This window comes from Gavialis gangeticus, unplaced genomic scaffold (assembly GCF_001723915.1).
Source record: "Gavialis gangeticus isolate Ggan-Ray unplaced genomic scaffold, GavGan_comp1, whole genome shotgun sequence".
Taxonomy (NCBI): domain Eukaryota; kingdom Metazoa; phylum Chordata; order Crocodylia; family Gavialidae; genus Gavialis; species Gavialis gangeticus.
In genome coordinates, this window is record NW_017729008.1 from 36,174,065 (window position 1) to 36,192,153 (window position 18,089).

The 18,089-nt window shown below is 40.7% G+C and overlaps 1 protein-coding gene across 1 annotated transcript in view; it reads right to left on the reverse strand.

Annotated features, from left to right (window-relative positions):
- Window positions 1-18,089, reverse strand: part of TAF3 (TATA-box binding protein associated factor 3) — a 186,813-nt gene that overhangs the window by 90,327 nt on the left and 78,397 nt on the right. The gene's annotated exons all lie outside the window — the stretch shown is intronic.

Here is an 18,089-nt window from a genome sequence, read left to right on the forward strand (position 1 = left end):
GAACGCCTTCACGAGACATTTGGATGTCTATCTTGCCGGGATCCTATGACACCTGCTGACTTCCTGCCCTTTGGGCAGGGGGCTGGACTCAGTAATCTTCCGAGGTCCCTTCCAGCCCTAATGTCTATGAAATCTATTGATCAGCTATAAATTACTTTGCTGGAAAAGGCTTTTGTGGCTGTGGCCTATACAGACACTGAAATACCATGTAATATTGCTGTAGTTGAAGCTAATATTCCATTTCTACTGGCAATTTTCCACTAACAACAAAGCCAAGTCCAGTAGATGCAACATTTAAAAATGCATGTAAACTATTTAGATGAATTCTTTCTATTGACAATCTCAGGGGAATGGAGAGAAAATGATTTGTTTTACCCTCAGAGCTCAAAGCTCTCTTGGGAGGTAATTCAATTGAAATTTCACATTCAGTCTAGCCAGGCAGTGATAAACAGATGCTTAAATTAGCTGCATTACGCCATAATCAAATATTTTAAGAGGGTGAAACAAAAAAAAAAGTTTCCAACAAACAACCGGGGAAGAAGCTTCCTGATATTTTTAGAAGGAATGTTGTATAGACCTCTTTCAACCATCTACTGCAGCTAACACTCCTGCAGATACATAAGCATCTATCAGCAAGGCAGGGGGAGAAAGAATATACACGTGTCTGCACACACTCTTGGGCACTTCACTAAGACCTTAGTGTCAACTTGAACTGCAGCAAGTTTCCAAAAAAATGAATAAAAAAAAAATGCAATTCCTGGTCCAGAGCTGTTTGCCAATTTTGCTTCTACAAACCTGTTTTTTTACAACTGTTTTCCTGCTCCTGATGCTCCTGTGTGATATGCCCATATCCACAGCAAGCAAGGCAGTACAATGGACAGTACCAGAGGTGGCCCAGCTCAGGGCTGTCCAACTGGTGGCCCAGGTGGTCTGTACATCACCCGTGAAGGGTTAGCGTGAGGCCCACGGGCTCCCATCCAGCCAGCTGGCACTATGCCCACTGCTCTTGTGGTGGTGACAGCCAGGGTCTATGGGGTCCCTCTCCCATCTCTAATTCTGGCTCCTAGTGAGCACTCGACAAAGCAGAAAGGAAGCTGCCTGTGCAAGAGGTACGCGTGTGTGTGGGGGTCTTAGGGATGTTGTACCCATAGTGTGTGTGTGTGGGGGGGAGGAACTGGACTATCCATTCTGTAGGGTAGGCTGCTCATGCAGCATGTGTGGCCAAGAGGGGGCTGTGCACATGGCCAGGAAGTACTGGGCTGCCTGCATGGTGGTGAGAGTTTAGGAGGGTGGTTTCTAAGTTTGCAGCTCACACTGCACACGGCTCCAGGCTGCTCATAAATTGGACAGCCCTTGCCTAGCTGAAACACAAGAGTTTAACAGGCCTGATGGAACATCAGGTATCCAAACAGGCCTGCATGGATTCCTCGACAGCACTGCTCGATCAATTCTTAGCATCAGTTGCTCTGCTGCTTTCTTTGCAAGCTGGCAGGTAGCCTTCCTACTTCTCTTCTCACTCCTTCCCTCCCGCCTGAATCTCAGCCAGTAGGAGTGGGAAGACAGCAGAAGCAGGAGCAATGCAAGGTGAGGAGAAAGCACTTACTGCAACACCATCTATCCATTGAGCTTAGCCCACCCGACCACTCCACAGAGCCATATGTGAAAGGACCTATTTATTTCAGGGAGTATAAAGCAATGGAGATGCAGTGTACCAGACTCTCAGTCAAACTTGTTACCACATGAGAAGCTGAGAGGGCAACTGGTAATTGGGTCTTGCAATATTTTATGTATTCTTTCAATCAAAATCATTGGTTTAAGAGACTGTACAAAAATCTACGCAATCTAGAAAAACTGAAAAACTATATCCGTGCAAAAAAGGAAAAGTGAGAAGAGAAATGTGTTCACTAATATCTCCTATTTCTAGCAATCTCACCCACTCCTTTTAATGATTATCTGCCAGCTCTTCAGACAAAGCATTTTTGTCTGTTGTTAAGCAGACTGCCACTTTCACTCGCTGTTAAATATTCTCCCAGCCCACTGGACCTGTTACACAAGTCGTAAAGCAAGTGACTTTGGCAGTGGGGATCTGCTCAGACAATGTCAAAGGAGAACATATTCCTTACAGTTACAAGAGAACTGGGCTCAACTGAGGAGTACCTGGATGGTATTCTACTGTATATAAACAGGTTGTGTTAGCTGATTTAATGATGACTGCTGGCTTTAAAAATCAATTAATATAATTAACATATTAAAATATTTTGAAGTCTGGTCCAGTTTCAATGATCTTGAACATAATTTCATTTTAAATGGCTAACTGGTGGAGGATGTTTAAGGCGCAGAAATGGAAGCTCTTCATTTTTTATGACGCTTTTATTTCTTTCCATTGCTTCATTTTACAGATTACCAGAAAAGGAGAAAAAGTATCTACTGTAGAACAAATTTACGTATGTGAACCACTGCATTTAAGGGGGACTTGCAAGGCTCCTACCCCCCTTCTGTGGTAGAAGGCTGTTTAATTCTTCCTTCTCTGTTCCAATATAACTTTTCCATGTTCCATGTTACAGAAAAAGCATACCTAATACCCAGTAAAGAACATGAGTCTGTCTCCCATGGTACAGATATTGCAGAAGTATTTAAACTACCTTTTGAATGGAGTGTGCATTAAGTGGATAGGCACTTAACATAATAGGGGCATAGTTTTTCAAAAAAAATCTATGTAGTAAATAATTTCTTACATCAGCTTCTTTTATATGAAAAGATTCTATCTCAGAAAGCATAGACTGTAAAAGAAGGTGGACTATGAGGGAGTCTTTTTATTTGTTCCTTCATGTCCAACAACCTATATACAAGAAGATGATGCTAAGCACTATTGGATAAAATGAACATTGTTTCCAAGCAATATAAATGCATTGATAAAAAATATGGTTTTGTAGCATGAGAAAAAATGAGGCTAGTAATTCTGGGTGCCTAACATGGGATCTTTTATTGAAAAAAGTACTAAACATCCCAGTCTCTAAACTACAGTCCTTTAAGATATCTCAAGGCAGGAAGTAGCCACATTTGGAAACACAGGGCTTGGATGTAATTCTGTGAAAATACTGGTGGCCAAAATCTTTTGTCATTACCTTAGTCAATTAAACAAGACTAGTAAGAAAACTTACAGATTCTCGTAGTTAACTCTGAACTTAACTCTATGATAAATATAAATGATGTATTATGTATATAATAAGTAGCATCAGGAGGTAGATATGGCCCACCTAAAAATATCTGCCTTCAAATCATAGTGTTTTCAACGTACAGTAAAGCTTTCCAAGACCACAGCTCGGACCAGGCTCTTACACTGTAACGATAGGAGAACACAGCCGCTTCTTGACTACAGGACAGCTTTTTCTTTGATTTCAAGTTGAATGTATAAGCATGCAGCTTTGAAACCAGGGAGATCCAGTTAGAACAAAGTTTCTCTTAGAACTAGCAACATGCGAATCACGGCAGTGTAGAAAGCGCCAGTTCACAGGAAAAGCTTGACAGACATAGTGACAGACCTAACGCTATAGTTCAAGTTCATTTGACCCTTAGGTTACCACCACACTGCAGGCTATGGCTGTCACGTCTTTTTTTTTTAAATCCAATGTATGAAAGATAAAACAAGATACCTCCATTTCAACATCATTTACTTATAAGGCTGAGGATATGCAATAACTACAATAGAGCAAATACTAATCAAGACAAGGCCTTGAATTGCCCCCCTCCCCTCCCAGGGCCTACCTGCACTTTAAAGAACCGAAGAAAAATGGTTATAAATGTATAGCGTCCAAGTTTCTCATCTTCTGGAGAAAGAGCTTTAAAAAAATAATAGCTTTTTAGTCCAAATATGCCCAAGGGAGGATATTTTTAAACAGCTCCAGGAATTCAAATGCAGTCTTACAATCATATTTTGACAAAAGGAGTAATTTTTAATTGATTCTTCAGCTACATGTAACAATTCTAACTCCTGCCTCCTTCCCCGCCCCCCTACTCCAAGACACAGCATTTTTGCACAGGTGACTAGCCACTTGTGGTCTTTGAAATTAGAAATGCAGGGAGACAAAATCTTCTCCCAAGGAAGTCAGTGGAAGCTCTGTCATTAAGCTTACTGAGTCCAAGATTTGACCATAAGAATAACTACTGGGAACAATTTAAGAACACTGAAATAACACGTCCAAAAGTCAAGTGTCCAATAAAAAGGCTCATCAGATGCTTTCAAATGCTCTTTTGGGTTTTCTGTTTTAGAAAAATTCAACTTTTGTGATTAAAAAAGCGTAGCTGGATGTAACAGAGAAATAACTAAGTTTGGTAGGAGCAGAACTTATTGAACACAGATGTCACAAGAGCATTTAGTCAACGTAGGTGAAGAGCTTAGAAATAATAATAATGATGATAATATCAGCAGAAACAATGATGCTTGAAAGTTTATGAGCAACAGAACTGTCCACAGTTATATTAAAAGATTTTCCAAGGAGGCATATAAACTTCACTTCTGAGAGGACTATTTTATCAGTACCCTGGAGGGTACCTTGCACCATCCTCTGATATACCTGGAATTGACCCCAGCTAGAGATAATGAAATGGGCAAAATCCTTTATCGGGATACAGACCTGATATGGTTACCTCTGTATTCCTGCATTCTTAAAAGAAGCAAATGATCTTTGTAGCTCTGACAGATTGTAACTTCAATTTCCACTGCTGCGATGTGGCTCAGTATAGGAGAATGAACTACTCGGGATTTTGGGACTACCACTTATATTTTCAAAACCATACTTAAGCCCTTTGTGAGCCTTCCCATCTTTTACTTTCCCTGCCTACTTTTACCTACACTTTCTCATGCGCAGTCTTTATCTAAACTGTAAGCTCTTTGGAGCAGAGAGCCATCTATATATGCACAGAACTCTAAAGGTATTATTATTGATACAGGTTGGGGGGGGGAAATCAATAATTCATTTTCATATTAACTAGATTCTTAAATCATTTAAAAAATATCTGGCACATATTCCCACCACAGGTTACTTTTAGAGCAAGATCTCAAAGCTATAAGAAGTTCTGTTTACTTGGGACATTGACTTAGGAAAGAAAATGGGGACTTTTTTTAGTAGAAATTGGGTGTCAGAAGGTAGGTAAGAGTTAAAGCAACATACACAGAAAGTATCCTTGGAAGCACTATATCCAAAAGGGTCTGCCTGATGAAAGTGTTAACAATGTCCATGGACATGTTAAATATAAATAAGCTTCAAATGAAGGCTTTGTAAAGCTAGTTCTTCTTTATGAAAAGAAAACCATATTTTTAAAACATGCATATTTTGACAGCTTCTTGATTTGGCAATACTTACCGTTTCTTCAGGCAATTGGTTCTTTTAAGGAAAGGAAAAATTCTAAACCACCCAGAAAATGAAAAAAATACAATTGTTTTATAATTTTTTTTTAAAACAATTCTGCTTGGTATTTTCCTAGCCAACTGCCTTTTCCCAGCCTTTGTACCATAACCTCTTAAGTAAGAGCATTTAACATTAGTTAGACAAAAGTTGACTTGGAATCACACAGCTTAACTCTCAGTCTCCCGTATACCTACTGAAGTATGAATGTGAAAGCTTGATTCAAAAGTTTCTCTCTCCCTATCAGGCTAGGATTTTTTGTTTCTGGAGCAGAGGTGGTATTTATTTTATGAAGTTAGTTTATCAGGAGTTGTTCTAACCACTTTAGCAGGACCTAGCTGTTTGTTATATCGCTGGCACAACTTTTGACTAATCAAGTACACACATTTAAAAAAAAAAAAAATCTACTTTCTTTCTCTTACTGAAAGCTGCAGTGACACGATGACGCATTTGCAGTACAGGATAAAAATCAACCATAAAGGAAAGGAAAAATGCAACGCAATTTTTATATACACGTACACACGTCACACACACACTCACACACACACACACTGCCCTTCATGCAGAGCATGACAAAATACCTCCACTGTCTAATCATGAGCTCAGGAGGAAAAAGAAGGTCAGAAGGTGAGATTTCAAGAGAGGATGAGGCTCAGTGGGGTGGAGAAAGGCAGATCGGTCCCCTTTGGCTGGGGTAGCCTAAGCGAGATGCTGTAGTATCACAGGAAGGGGAAGGAGAAGAGGCCAGAGGTCATATCTTGAAGTCCTTCTGCACACAAAACTGACACTGAAGGGAGTGAGGTTAGCGTGCACACAATTAAATGCAAGATCAGACTCTAAGCCTTGAATGGGAGTTCAGGCCAGGATTTTAAAAGGTATTTCAATCCCTATGTCCCATTACTTTCAAATATAGTCTCAAAGAGGCTATACAGTCAAACACAGAGGGAGACATGGAGACCAATTCTGAACTAGAATCAGATATGCCAGCAAAGGTGAGAAAGGATGGGAAGGTAAAGCAAGAGAATGGTCTGGCTATTGCCTTCTGAACGCCCCCCCCCGAGCATCATTTCAAGTGGCACTGGGGCAGGATTACAGCATGATTAAGGCCAGGTGAATTCTGACAAGGTTCGGGGTAGGGAGAAAGAAATCTAGACAGTGTCTCAATTTGCACCCTCATTAAGATGCAAACTGCATAAAAGAGCACAAACTTATCTTGATGCACTGGCAGTTACACACACAAACCCAGTTCAGGGAGCAAGAGAAGTCCAAAAGCAGGCAGTTTCTATCAGAAGAAAGGTTCAGCTTTGTGTACAACCATGTGGTTGAACTACTGTAACTATAAGAATAACTCTCAGTTAAGTGGGCAATGTGTCTGGTTCTGGCCCGCTAAGTCTAAAAAAAAGTTGGCTCCATAAATTCCTGGCATTTCGAAATACCTTCATATGAAACATAGTTTGCAACTTGGATCGAAGCACAAAAAACTTTTGTCCACCCAAAGCTCTCCTGTCTGAACCAGAAACAGTGGAAGGAAGCCTGAAATGAGAGCCCCACCTGCACTGTGCAACCTGAACCTAAAGTCTCCTTTTCTAGTGGAAAATAAAGTTTATTTTAATAAGGTAGGCCCGCGACATGCCCTTTCAGGAGATCAGTACTGTAACAATGACAGTGTTACTTAGCAACCTCTGCCTCCTTTCTCTGCCTCATCTCTCGACTAGAATTTGTCTCCTGTTCTTCAGGCGGCAGCAGCACACACGCAAATCTACAAGCACGATGCAGGATTAGTTATCTAGATGCAAGTTTTTTTTTAATTTTAACCATTAGCAGCAATTATGAGGCATCTCCTTTGAAAGGCCATAATTAGGGATGATAGACAAACAGTGGATGTGGCAGGAAAAGATAGTACTGGTTCTTTGATAGTACAAAGCAAACAACCAAGGCAGAGCGATAGTGCTAGTTTTGCTCCTTTTGGAGTTCATCAGTTGCAAGCGATTGAATTCTGCCTTATGACTGATAAATGCATATTTTGATTTGTTTCCCCTTGAAAGCCAAGTACTCTTTTATTGGCAGGCTGATTAAAATGGAATTAAAATGTTCTCCAAGGGAAGAGGTGAAAACTTGTCACCTTTTCTGTAATGTTCTATTTCCCCCCCTCCCTTAGTAGATAAGGGTTTTTCTGAGTCACAGACACCGGATACTTTGGGGTAAATTAACCAAACTAGTAGCATTTTAAAAGAACGATTGTTCTGTTTTTAAAGCTCTCGTTTTCTGAATATTGGATTAGGGCTGTGTTGCAAAAGATAACTTTTGCAAACCGCCTGGTTTTTTTTTTCCTTCCTTTTTAATTTCACATTAGGTTTCGACTCTGTCCCAGCAAGCCCCACAACGATCCCTTGCTCTACAGAGGCTTTCCTTACTAGAGCGATCTTTGCCACTGCAGAGTTCAGCTACGTCATCCAACAGAGAGCCAGCAACCCAGGGCCCCAAGCTGAATTGTAACTAAGCTTGAAAGAAATACAAATATTTAAAGACAGTCCAGAGAACCAATAAAAAGCATTTTTAAAAGAAAAAAATGAAATATTTACATGAAATAAATGAATGTGGCCCTCATAAATCTGCTGTACCAGATGTTTATGTTTTCCTCAATTTAAAATTTTAAATAACAAAACTAAGTACAAAGCCCTGGAGAGAAAAATAGTAGAAAGTAATATAATTATGAGAGCAACATCAGCTAGTGTGAGTGATATTGTTATTCTCCATCAAGGATGCAATAACTTTGATGAATAATCCCCTTAATGAACCACCAAGATGGGGTTCTGCCTCCCTAATTAAATTAAACTAAACGTGTCAGGTATCAAACCTCAGTGGTAAAGATGAACAGAAGCTACAGAGTCATCTTCTAACACAGTATTCTGAGCACTGATTTCAAATTTCTAAGAATTATTAAATGTATATATCAATATCGATAGATATATTCCATGCACTCATAAAATCATAGGAAGAAAAAATCTCTAGGCAGAAAAAACCCTTGTAGGGTATGACTTAAACATGCAAAATAAGCAAGGTGGGACTAAAAGTTGAAACTTTCTCCTTAATATATTCTCTATCGTGTACTGGTATATGCTGTATGATTTGAAGATCAACCACTTAAGACACAGATAAAGCATGAGGAGGTAAGGAGAGCTATTCAGTTTTATCTGTACAAATGATCTTTACTAGTATAAGTCTGATCTTCTATATTACTGTAATAGGTTTTTTGGTGGGTAATTTTCTTACTATCCATCTGATGCAACAGAAAAATACAAAGCCTGAAGGAAAATAACCCCCATAATTTGCATTTTTAAATGCTCCTAAATAAAATACATATTTAAACAGATGCATCATAATTGAATAAGCCATTAAGTTACATAAGTATTTAGAGAGATTATGAAACACTTATTGATTTAATTGCATAAATATGTACCTAGGGAAATTTACAGCACACGTGAAACTAGCCTTAGCGGCTCTACAAAAGCCAAACCAAAGAAAATTAGGCTGTCAATGAAAACAGAAGTTAAATTCTAAAAATTGCCACCTTAAGTTTAAAGAAAACCCAAAATTTGAAACAGTAGAGGTACTCAGATACTCTGGAGGTGGGCAGCATGAAAGCCTATAATCAACAATTAGATTATCAAAAAGCAAGCACTTATCTTTGAAATTCTTCCCTAGAATTTGTTGAGATTTTGTGCTTTGTTGGGTTTTTTTTGATAAAAGGTTCTAACTCAGTTTAAATAATAAACTTGCATAATTTTTATTTTTTTAATTAAGCAGGTTTGTAAAGATAAGCAGCGCAGTAACCATTATAAACAAATATTTGAAGTACTCACACACTTTATGACAGAATCTTACAAGCTTTAAAAATTCATTAGGGTCTTGGCAATAAATATTGTCAATGTATTTTACTGTAACTGTATTGATCCTAATGCACTTGACTTATCTATAGAGATAAAACTTATCTTGACCTTGTCGAATACAAACAGTCTGGACTAAAAACCTGCGATAGCCTCTCATGGGGAAAACATACAGAGATAACAGCTACAGAGATGATACAGGAACAGTACATCAGTATTAATGTTTCAAATAAAATGAGAATTTACTTTAAAATTAGCCTAGTGAACTGATAGAGGCAACCATGAATAAATGGAGGCTCTATGAAAGAAAGCCTTGAAAAACAGGCCTGCAAATTTAACTACAGATTTAAACTGGCCCCTTAAAAAAAATCTATAAAACCAAACCTTTTTTAACATGCTGAAGAGTTATATCATAGAGAAGGTATCATTTTATTTTGGAGGTTGTTGCTTCTTTCTGTACAACTGAAAACCAATTAGCTTTGCCCGGGACAGTTCACGCAACTCAAAAACAACTTTTACCTTTGCTACTTAAACTTTACGTCTGCAAATGTAATTCTCCTCAAATCTTGCACCAGCACAAAGTGGCATTAGGGATTGCATAGATGAGCCTGCATGCAGATGGGTAATCTATGGAGAAAGCCTGAGAGATGCAAAGTATCCTTAACTCCCAGTCTCTCTATAAAGTGCAGGGTGTTTAGAATCTGGCTGGATTAGGCACTATTTCAGATTTTTCACTAGATGCCCTAAACGGCAAGAGACTTCCCACATGCATTCAAAGTCCTGTGTTGCTATTCTCCTTTAAAACCCTCCCCGGTTATTCAACTTACTGCAAGAATTAACGTTTTAAAACCATCAGAAGAACATTCATGCCCATCTCTTATTCTAAATACACCCCAAACCATATACCAGCTTCTTGCAAAGAAAAAAAATAAATCTTTGAGGGCAGAGGGGATATACAGGAGAATCCTGCTCTTTTAAGGCTGCATAGATCAAATTCTCTGGGGCATTCACAGCACTCAACTATTTTATAAAAAAAATAAATAAGATACTTGAAACATAATTAGAACATATTCCCATAATTAATCCTGTATGTAGTCACCAATTAGACAGTCAACTGTAGTAGAAACACAATTAACAGACTTCTGTGCTCCCAGTATCTTTACTCTGAAACAAATAAGAATATCTCAAAGGTAACAGACACACTTTTAAGTCAGAAGGTTTGGGGGGGGATCTTAAAGCTATGGTGCTTTGTGTTCGATCTTCATTTATTAGGAAATTAGGATGATTACAGGTACTTGGACAAATGACCTATTTCTAGGTCATAATGATTACGCTGCATCTGCCATTAATGAAGAATTATAATTAGGCTTAATCAATGTGTAATTAATATTTCAAAATGCTAAACAGCAACAGTGTTGTATAACTTCCTGCATATATGCAAAGGAAACAAATAAGTAAAAAAAAGAGTCAGCCTAGTAAAATCAATAGGATTCTACACAGTTAAATATTATTGATGTCTGTATATATGTATATAAACATACACACACACACATATTTAACAGCCAGCAAGTACTGATCCAACAGCAATATTCCTTGCATTTGAATACAAAAGGTAAAATTATTATGGTGCATTAACTCTGTGATTTCTTGTGCTCTGAGCAGGAATTTTAAAGGTTTCCTATTTACTCAGGGCAAGTGAATGAAACTGAATACGCTGTTTTATATTTCCACCTTTAAGTATTTTTTTAGCTTTGAGAGATAGCAATAAAACTTTATACATGTTGATAGGCAAGAGTATTTTGCACTGACTGAAGGCAAACAGAGACAAAAATAATACTATTCACAGCATCGGCACAAAGAATAAGGCTCTATTGCTAATTATACAGGGAACTGAATTTAATTACATAGAGAACATTAAACACTTTACAAAATAAAAATCAAGAAAAACTAGGGACAAGATATTTGAGTGCCTTTAGTGCTACAACAGTGCCCTCTACTGACCAATTAAAGTACTGCTTGGCTTTTATAGATGAAATGACAGAACCAGGCATCTATATTTTGGCATCTTTAATGCTCAAAATTAGGCACCATCATAATAATAAATTAAACCAAGATTTCTCAGTTGAATAAGATAGTGCAGCATTATAATATGGACACATTTTTCAATGGGATTTTAACTAGCCTTTTAAAATATGTTTGCAGTTCAAAAGAAATGTAAATAATAGAGACTTTGAACATTGAGTTTTCACCCAGAGGATTCATCTGGTAGGGATATTCCTGAAAAGCAAATCTTAATTAGGCTCCTTATACTAGAGCACTAAGTTTGTTAAGTTTGGACTTAAAATGTCTGTTAAAGAAACAACTAGATGAGATCATGTCAAAAACAAACACTTAAAATCCAAAGGAAAATGCAATTACAAATTCAGTACGTTCTGTGCATCAAGAGAAAAAAATCACAAGCTGCCATGCAGTAAAATTACTCCTGACAGTAAATTTGTCTACACTAGAGTGACTGAAATTTTCCAAATGTTAATTAATTTGAGAATTTTTGAGAAAGCGGACTTTGCAACATCAAAAAAATGCCAAGAAAAATGTGGAATAAAAAATCTTTGACACTATCTTTATGAATATGTTTACTGCCATCTTCAACCATGCATTTAACAGGACTGTATCACAGCACACCTCAGGTTCATGCTCCCAACCCATTTTAGTGCTATTATTCTACTTGTGAAAAATCTTCAGTTAAGGGAACATTATTTACCAGATATGAAAGTTTACTCTTTTTAAAGAACTAACTCTGGGGGCACAAAACATTTCTCCCACTTATACTCTCCCTTTTAACTTGGAAGACCAATAGGAACAAAGACATATCCCAGCTTTCAACTGAATTCGCTGACATAAAGCTTTAACAACTTAAACTGATGCAAACTGATTATCAGGGTCCAATAAACGCACTACATTGAATTTTCTTAAAAGTCACAAGTTATTCAACAGTTCCATGACAGCTGCCAAGGACTGGCTTCTAAGGTCTGGGAAAAATATGGCCATGGGCCCCTAGGTTTTAAGTATCCTACAGATAATTTCATAGCTGCAGGCTGCAATAATGTCCATGCTATTGCTGATGGCAGAAGCAAGCCCTCAGCTGAGCCAACTTCTCTACTCAACTGATATAGTTATCTCTGGATACAAGGCTTAGCAACATGAGAGGCTACACAGCCTAGATCAGCATTTTCCAGTCTTTCTAGGCTAACCCCCTACTAAAAGTCAAAAAACATTCATGGTCCTCCTTATTTTTACGTTAAAAAGGTAAAAGTATCATTTATAACTCATTGATAACTGTTTGTACATTTCAAGAGTCTGAGAAAAAAAAATACTTGCCTTTGAAGGTAAGCTTTGCAGCCTTTTGGGGGGTGGCAACCCACTGGCTGACACGTGCTTGTCTAAATGGCAGCACTGAGGCATGAGAGCAAGAGATGAAACCCAGCTCCAAAAGACACTCTTCCCTCTGTGACCCTGGTCAACTCCCACGACCATATCTTCAAATGTGGGAGCCAAAATCAGGCACTTAACTCATAAGATGCCAGGTTCAGATTAATTTTAATAACAGCCACAAGTTCCAACCCACCCCTAGATCACAAGCCTTTTCATTCTGGAGCCTAACTATGGTTTTAAGTGCCTGATATTTTGTATCTATGTTTAAATATATTGGCCTTTCCTTCTCTGGTCCTCAGTTTCCAGGTCTGCAAAGCTGTGATACTACTTCCAGTCTGTCCACTGAAAAACCAGGAAGCAAGCTTGTATGAATGCATAGGAGGGGTGAACAAAAGTACACGTATTTGAAGGGGACTGGCGGAGTAGTATTTAAATGGTCTGCCTAGTTAGAGAGATTCTCTATGTCACGTATTAAGCAGTACACCAAGAACTACCTTTTTACTGCAGCATATGTTGCACAAATGATGTCCACATGAGCTGCACCCCAGGGAACGTGTACTCAACCAGCTATTTAAAGGCATAGCCAACACTGCTGTGTCTAGGTGCTAAACTTAAGGCAGCCATGGTGGAATAGCAAATATCCCAATCCAACAAAAAACTAACAACAAATGCAATATCAAGGATTAATAATGTGTAACATATTAACAAATTGGCAGCTGCAAACAGTAAATGTGAAAGGTAGAAGATTTAATGTTACTTTCCGAATCTCAAGTTTTCTATTTCCTAAACTGTGTTTACACCTGCAGGTTTAATCTAATGTAGAGATATATAAAGGGGGTGATATTACTTTTGGCTCTTCGAAGGCCAAAAGAGATACTAGTTTTATATGATGGAGCTGAGCAACTGTGTTTTTATATTAATGCCATTATCCACCCATTTATACGTCAGATGAAGTGTAGCAATTGCCTAGTTGTACTTCGGACAACTCCTGTACTGCCATGGGTTATGGCACAACTTAATGTAGGCACTTACGTGACTGAAAGCAACATTTTAAAGTCATTTACCACTTCACAATTTATTACTCAAAGAAATTCTAAGAGGCCCTAATTCAAGACGTACTGAATTTAACCTGCATGGAATTGAAGCTTGTGCTTCTCTGAATAGAGATTTTCTTTAGTGAGGGCTACTCATGTCTGATGTATCAAATTTTAAGACTCAAAATGTTTTTAAGACATTGATGCACATTTTCCTCCTCACTCATAGTTTCATAGAAAAATGAGGGTTGGAAGGGACCTCAGAAGTTCATCTAGTCTAACTCCCTGCGCAAAGAAGGGACAGGAACTCTTTAAGAAGCTAACACACAAAAGGAAGCTTATAAGAAGTGGAAACTTGAACAAACAACAAGGGAGAAGTATGAAGGTATTGCTCCCTGCTGCCTACCCCAAGTAGATCACCCCTGCTAAAGCTCTGTCTAGCCATGTCTTAAAAACCTCCCAGCACAGAGACTCCACAACCTCCCTGGGTAACCTGCTCCAGTGTTCACCCTCCCAATGAAAAAGTTTTTCCTAATACCCAATCTAAACTTCCCTTGCTGCAACTTGAGATGGTTGCTCCTTGTTCTGTCATCTGCCACCACTGAGAACAGCCCAGCTCCATCCTCTTTCCAATTCCCCTTCAGGTAGTTGAAGGCTGCTATTAAATCCCCTCTCAGGCTTCTCTTCTCCAGACTAGAGCAGCCCAGTTTTTTCAGCCTCTCCTCATATGTCATGTGCTCCAACTCCCAAACCATTTTCACTGCCCTTCCCTGGACTCGCTCCAATTTCTCCACAACTTTTCTGTAGTGAGGGGCCCAAAACTGGACTTCGCACTCTAGATGTGGCCTCACCAGTGCTAAATAGAGGGAAATCATCACTTCCCTTGCCCTGGCTGGCAACGCTTCTACTAATGCAGCCCAGTATGCCATTAGCCTTCTTCGCAACAAGGGCACACTTTTGGCTTATATTTAAATTACTATCCACTGTAACCCCCAGGTCCTTTTCTGCAGAGTTGCAGCTTAGCCAGTTGGTCTCCAGCTTGTACTAGTGCATGGGACTGTTCCATCCTAAGTGCAAGATTTTACACTTGTCCTTACTGAACCTCATGAGATTTCTTTTGGTCCAATCCTCCAATTTGTCAAGGTGTCTCTGAATCCTAACCCTACCCTCCAGCTTATCTACTACTCTTCCAGTTTGGTGTCATCTGCAAAACTTGCTGAAAGTGCACTCTATTCCATCTTCCACATCATTGATGAAAATATTGAACAAAACTGACCCCTGGGGCCCTCCACTTGATGCCAGCTGCCAACAAGACATTGAGCCATTGACTACTTCCTCCGAACCCAATGCTCCAGCCAGTTTTCTGTCCACCTTACAGACCATTCATCCAGTCGGTAGGTCCTTAGCTTGCCTGCGAGACTGTTGTGGGAGACTGTATCAAAAGCCGTGCTAAAATCAAAGTACATCACATCCACTGGTCTCCCCACATCCACAGACCCAGTCATCTCATCACAGAAGGCAATCAGGTTGGTCAGGCATGACTTGCCCTTGGTGAATTGAGGATGACTGCTCCTAATCACCTTTTCCTCCAAATGCTTAGAAATGGATTCCTTGAGGATCTGCTCCATGGTTTTTGCAGGGACTGAGGTGCCACTGACTGGTCTGTAGTTCCCCGGATCCTCCTCCTCCCCTTTCTTGAAGGTGGGCACTATATTTGCCCTTTTCCAATAGTCCAGGACCTCTCTTGATCACCATACAATCATATTGGCCAACTGCCTCAGCACCCTCAGGTGCATCCCATCTGGCCCCATGGACTTGTATACGTCCAGTTTTTCTAAATAGTCCCTAACCTGTTCTTTCACCACTGCTGGCTGCTGCTCACCTCCTCCCCAAACTGCGTTGTCTGGTGCAACAGTCTGGGAGCTGAACTTGCCTGTGAAGACTGAGGTAAAAAAGGCGTTGAATACTTCAGCCTTTTCTGTATGCTCTGTCACTAAGTTGCCTTTCCCATTTAGTAAAGGACCCACACTTTCCCTGAACCTTCTCTTGTTGCCGACATACTTGTAGAAACCTTTCTTGTTATCCTTTACGTCCCTTGCTAGCTGCAACTACAGTTGTGCTTTGGCCTTCCTGACTTCATCCCTGCATGCCCAAGCAATACTCTTATACTCCTCCCTAGTTATTTGCCCAAGTTTCCACTTCTGCTAAGGTAGCCTCAGCTAACAAGGAGGCTATTGCTTAGTGTCACAGATTTGCATTCACTAAATAAATAAAAGCTTCCTATAAGCTTCCTTTTTGTTTTAGCTTACTGAAGAGTTCCCTGCTAAGCCAAGTTGGTCTTCTGCCATACTTTCTAGTCTTCCTGCACATCAGGATGGCTTGTTCCTGTGTCCTCCATAAGGTTTCTTTAAAGCACAGCCAACTCTTCTGGACTCCTCTCCCACTCAGACTGGTCTTCCCAGAGATCCTGCTGAAGAGTCCCCTTAGCCGAAGTCTTCTTTTCTGAAGTCCAGGGTCTGTCCTCTACTGCTCTCCTTCCTTCCTTTCCTCATGATCCTGAGCTCAATAATCTCATGATTGCTGCTGCCTAGATTGCCATCCACTTCTACATTCTCCACCCATTCTTCCCTGCTTGTGAGCAGCAGGTCAAGAGCATGAGATCAAGAGGCCTTAGTTGGCCTCTTCAGCACTCGCACCCGGAAGTTATCCTCAGCGCTCTCCAAAAGCTTCCTGGACTGCCTGTGCACTGCTGTATTGCCCTTCCAGCAGATGTCAGAGTGACTGAAGTCTCCCATGAGAACCAGGGCCTGTGACTGGGAAACTTCTGCACTAGCTTTGAAAAAAACCTCATCCTCCACTCCCTCCTGATCTTGTGGTCTATACTCAACCTGGTCACTTTCCATTTCTTTCTTTCCTTCCTTCTTAAGTGAACAAAAATATGACTTTTCAGCCAAAAGGATTCTCTTCTGAAAAAAATTGGGGGGAAAAAAAATCTATTTGGATGGATGCAGCAACCTTAAATGAAACATTTAGAGAAGTGGTGCACAACCCCTTTTGGTATATGTCTGTGTATATATATTCTAATATAATAAAAGCCTTTGTTTGTCTGTTTGTCCGTAACACTTTGCCCAACTGCGCATGTGCCCATTGGCTGCGTGGGCTGGACAGGCAGGGGTGGGGCCAGCCCGAATCCAAACAGGAGCCCCTCTGCCAGCACCACTTCCTTCTGCAAAAAACTTGCTATGAGCCTTTACAAGTGGTAGGGCCGGCTGAGCCCCTCTGCCGACCCTGCCTCCTCCTCCAGCCTTCAGTGCGGCTGCTCCCCTTGCCCTATCTCCAGAGGCTCTTTTTACCAGTGTCCCCGCTCTTTTTAAACCCTCTGATCACGGTCTGGGCAGATTTTTTAAATCTGCCCAAATGTCCAAAATTTCCTCTAGCTCTAGAGGTGGGCAGGAGAGAGCAATGGCAGGCAGCGGGGAACACACACAGACCTGTCTGCAGACATGCGGTGCTTCCTGCTGCCTCCCCCAGAGCAGCAGGAGCACACACAGACCATCGCCTCCCTCTGTCCCTCCCCTGGAGCACAGCAAAATCCTGGACATGTGGTCAGGGCTGGGGGAGCGGGGAGGGGAGGGTTGCCTGTTCTCCAGCAGGGAACTCCATGGCTTGGCAGCACCGCTGCCTGTGCTCGGAGGGGCTGGGCTGCCAGGAGCCGCTGCCCAGGAAAAGAGAGGGAGCCATGGCCAGGCTGCCTGCAGAGCACTGCAGCCCTATCCCAGGACAAGGGTGCCACAAGCCTCCCCTCCTCTTCCCTCAGCCCACGCTGGGGCTGGGCACACTCTGCCGCCACTTGCATGAATCGGAGCCACCATGCTCCGGCCCAGTCAGAACGGGGACAGCTGGGCCCCTCTGGCAGGGCTGGCGAGCAAGGGGCTGTGGGTCATGGAGGCCATGTGCCACTTTTACACTAATTTCAAACTGGTCATGTACAGGTATCATCAGCTTGAAGCAATTCCACTTTCTCATTATTTAGCTTGTCCATCAGGGAAGGCCCTTTACCATAAAAGAAAAATTGCTATACTGGGTTTCAGAAAAAATACACATTGGCAATGTTCTTTTGAGCAATTCCTCCCTGATATTCATGATCTTCATACCATTCAGTTATAAACTCCTGCAAGACCGTTTCAGGCTGGACACAAGGAAGAATTTCTTTACTGTCCGAGCCCCCAAGGTCTGGAACAGCCTGCCATCGGGGGTGGTTCAAGTGCCTACACTGAACACCTTCAAGAGAAAATTGGATGCTTATCTTGCTGGGATCCTATGACCCCAGC